Source organism: Canis lupus, chromosome 32, assembly GCF_003254725.2.
Source record: "Canis lupus dingo isolate Sandy chromosome 32, ASM325472v2, whole genome shotgun sequence".
In the NCBI taxonomy this organism is placed as follows: Eukaryota; Metazoa; Chordata; class Mammalia; order Carnivora; family Canidae; genus Canis; species Canis lupus.
This window is the reverse complement of record NC_064274.1, coordinates 1,515,621-1,520,136: the sequence shown is the minus strand read 5'-3', so window position 1 is coordinate 1,520,136 and position 4,516 is coordinate 1,515,621. Positions and strand designations below refer to the sequence as shown.

Sequence of the window (4,516 nt, the reverse complement as noted above, 5' to 3'; positions counted from 1 at the left end):
AATTTTGAAAAAGAACAAAGTTGGAAGGGATGCCTGGGTGGCTTAGCAGTTGAGAGTCTGCTTTTGGCCCAGGGCGTGATCCCAGGATCCAGGTTCCAATCCCACAGTGGGCTCCTTGCAGGGAGCCTGCTTCTCCCTCAGCCTATGTCTCTACCTCTCTTGTGTCTCTCATGAATAAATAAATAAAATCTTAAAAAAAAAAAGAAAAGAACAAAGTTGAAGAATTTAAACTACTTGATTTCAAGGCTTACTAAAAAGCTAGTTATCAAGACATTGTTGAATTGGCAAAAATACAGTCATATAGTCCTTCAAAAGAGCACAGAGTATCCAAATATATACTCACACATGTCTGGTGAATTGATTTTTGACAAAGATGCCAAGGTAATTCCATGGAAAATGATAGTCTTTTCAAGAAATCAAACCAGAACCATTAGATGTCATATGGATAAAAACATTAAGAAAATTGTCCAGTGTCCAATCATCATTGTGACACTAGTAAGAAGCAGAGCCAAGATTCACGTATTCATACAGATACATACATATGACTGATTTTACTTATACACAAAGCTTGAATCCAAATGGATCATAAACCTAACACTTTGAGGTGCCTGACTGGCTTAGTAGGTGGAACATGCAACTATTGATCTCAGGGTAGTGAGTTTGAGCCCTATAGTGGGCTTAGAGATTTCTTAAAAAAAAAAAAAAAAAAAAATGTAACCCTTCTGGAAGAAATCATAGGAAAATCCTAATGACTTTGGATTAGACAAGGATTTCTTCAGACACAGAAAACACTAACCAACTGGATATCATCAAAATTCAAACTTTTGCTCCTCCAAAGACACCGTTAAGAAAATGCAAGCTACATACTGAAAAAAAATATCCGCAATTCTTGCAAAGAAGTTTTCTTAATGAGCAAAATATGTGAATACACACATCATAAAAGAAGATATATGTTTGGCCAAATGTGCATGAAATGGCACTCAACATCATTGTCTTTACAGAAATGCAAATTAGACCATAATTAAAGCTACTAGAATGATGAAAATCAGAAAAACTGGCAATACTAATTGGTAGGTAGGATGTATTGTATCTGAACTCCAATGCATTGTTAGAATATACAACCACTTTGGAAAACAGCTTGGCACCTTCTTATAAATACCTATCTACCATTTAACTCAACAGTTCCAATCAGTTATTTACACAAAAGAAATAACAACATGCATCCACAGAATGTTTATAGCAGCTTTATTTATAATAACCAAAAAATGGAAATAATCCAAGAGTCTCAATTGGTTAGTTGATAAATTGTGCAATTTCTATATAATTGGACACTCAATAGTAAAATTTACTACAGATACATGCAACATGTGGATAAACCTAAAAAATATGCTGAGTGAAAGAAACAAGACAGAAAAAGTATATATAATATGATTCATTGATATGAAATTTTAAAACATAACTATAGTTACAGAAAACAGGGATCCCTGGTTGGCACAGTGGTTTAGCGCCTGCCTTCAGCCCAGGGCATGATCCTGGAGACCGGGGATCGGATCCCACATCGGGCTCCCGGTGCGTGGAGCCTGCTTCTCCCTCTGTCTGTGTCTCTGCCTCTCTCTCTCTCTGTGACTATCATAAATAAATAAATTAATTTAAAAAAAAAAAGAAAACAAAATAGTGATGACCTGGGCAGCCCTGGTGGCTCAGCGGTTTAGCCGTCTTCAGCCTAGGGCATGATCTTGGAGACCTGGAATCAAGTCCCACGTCAGGCTCCCTGCATGGAGCCTGTTTCTCCCTCTGCCTGTGTCTCTGCCTCTCTCTCTGTGTGTCTCTCATGAATAAATAAATAAAATTTGTATTAAAAAAAATAGTGATGACCTGGGGTCCCAGGTAGGGAAGATTGACTTGAAAAGGGTACAAGAGGAATTTTTGGAGCAAGGAAAATGTTCTAGGATTATGATAGTGATTATATAGGTGAATTAATTTGTCAAAGCTCATTCAACTATATACTTAAAATGTATATTATTATATATCAATCATATATCAATAAAATTTATTTTTAAAATTACTGTAGTTGCTTTTATATCAAAAACTCTAAACAGGATCCCTGGGTGGCGCAGCGGTTTGGCGCCTGCCTTTGGCCCAGGGCGTGATCCTGGAGACCCGGGATCGAATCCCACGTCGGGCTCCCGGTGCATGGGGCCTGCTTCTCCCTCTGCCTGTGTCTCTGCCTCTCTCTCATTCTCTCTGTGTGTGACTATCATAAATAAAAAAAAAAAAAAAAAAACACTCTAAACAGGTCTCTTTCTCTAGAAGTCATCACATAATATCAAACTTCTGTTTAGACTTACTGAATGCTTACTCTGTCAGGCACCACGTAAGGTATTTTGCATGCATTTCATTTAATCATCACAACAAGCTCTCTGATATCTCCCTATTTTACAGATGAGGATAGTGAAGCACAAAAACATTAAGAAAATTGCCCAGTGTCCAATCATCATTGTGACACTAGTAAGAAGCAGAGCCAAGATTCAAATTCAGGTTTGTTAGACTCCGTCATCCACATCCTTCATCATGCTATGCCTTTCCTCAGCACTTGCATCATTCTTAACAAACACACTTCTTTGGAGTTTTACTTACCAAGAAGAACTTCCATTATTAAAATAGTAACACAAGCTTTATTGTTTGGAGGAGAATCTTTATATGTGAAGAGATAGCAACCAAGCAGACCTAATTTGATTTTTACTGAGTATATGTTTGGCACAACATGGAACACGGAGGCACTCAACATACATTTGGTATTATTGTTGTTCTATTATTTTACCTAACCTCTGAGATTCTCTTCCTTTCTGCTACCACTATCATACAGACACCCAGGGTCCACTGATCCCATTTAATGCTCTGGCCTCAGTCTAGCCAGACTACCTCATTTCCCCCTTAGCCCAATAGAAATTGGCTGGAACCAAAAAAAAAAAAAAAAAAAAACCAAGAACAAAACAAAACTTTAATGCTAGTGAGGTAAGCAAAGTGAACACTTAGAATAAAAACCATCTGGCTTACAAAATATATCTTCTTACCATTTCTTAAACATTTACGAATAATGTACTACACAAAAAAGCGAAATGTGAGACAATATGCTACCATTCCTCTAAAAAGAGACTAGAAAGAGAAGGACTCCTAAAAATGAATATGCATAGAATATCTTTAGGACGCACAGGAAACTGGCAGTAGTGTTTGCCTCTGTGAAAGGGCACATGGGGCTTCCCGGACCGGCTGAGCAGGAGGTGCCGTCATGGGAGTCGACATCTGCCACAGCAAGGAGCTCAGGACGTCTACCTGAGACTGTTGGTCAAGCTGTACAGGTTTCTGGCCAGACGAGCCAACTCCACTTTTAACCAGGTTATGTTGAAGAGGTTTGTCCCTTTCCCGGATGATCCGGAAGATGAAACTGCCTGGCCGGGAAAACAAAACAGCTGTGGTTGTAGGGACCATAACGGATGATGTGCGTGTCCAGGAGGTGCCCAAGCTGAAGGTGTGCGCACTGCGCGTGGGTAGCCGTGCCCGGAGCCGCGTCCTCAAAGCTGGCAAGATCCTCACCGACGACCAGTTGGCCCTGGACTCCCCCAAGGGCTGTGGCACCGTCTTGCTCTCCGGTCCACGCAAGGGCCGAGAGGTGTACACCTTGGCAAGGCCCCAGCAACCCCACACAGCCACACCAAACCCTACGTGAGATCCAAGGGCCGGAAGTTCGAGCATGCCAGAGGCCGCAGGGCCAGCCGAGGCTACAGAAACTAACCCTAGAGCCTGCCTTGTTATTTAAAAGATTTTGAATAAAAATGAAGAAGAAGAAGAAGAAGAAGAAGAAGAAGAAGAAGAAGAAGGAGAAGGAGAAGGAGAAGGAGAAGGAGAAGGAGAAGGAGAAGGAGGAAGAAGAAGGAGGAAGAAGAAGGAGGAAGAAGAAGGAAGAAGAAGAAGGAAGAAGAAGAAGGAAGAAGAAGGAAGAAGAAGAAGGAAGAAGAAGAAGGAAGAAGAAGAAGGAAGAAGAAGAAGGAAGAAGAAGAAGGAAGAAGAAGAAGGAAGAAGAAGAAGGAAGAAGAAGAAGGAAGAAGAAGAAGGAAGAAGAAGAAGGAAGAAGAAGAAGGAAGAAGAAGAGGAAGAAGAAGAAGGAAGAAGAAGAGAAGAAGAAGAAGAAGGAAGAAGAAGAAGGAAGAAGAAGAAGGAAGAAGAAGAAGGAAGAAGAAGAAAGAAGAAGAAGAAGAAGAAGAGAAAGAAGAAAGAAAGAAAGAAAGAAAGAAAGAAAGAAAGAAAGAAAGAAAGAAAAGAAAAGAAAAGAAAGAAAAGAAAAGAAAAGAAAGAAAAGAAAAGAAAAGAAAAGAAAAGAAAAGAAAAGAAAAGAAGAAAGGGCACACGGGGCAGGTGTGGGCCAAGGTAATAAACACTGGATGACTCAACCATAGCCATTTTATTCAAATGCATTTGGAAGACTGACTTTTTCTCCAGGGAGGAGATTGGTATAAAT

The 4,516-nt window shown here is 39.9% G+C and overlaps 1 pseudogene; it reads left to right on the top strand.

Moving 5' to 3' along the window:
• Positions 1-345: 345 nt before the first annotated feature.
• Positions 346-3,846, top strand: LOC112644353 (ribosomal protein L18-like; annotated as a pseudogene).
• Positions 3,847-4,516: the final 670 nt, after the last annotated feature.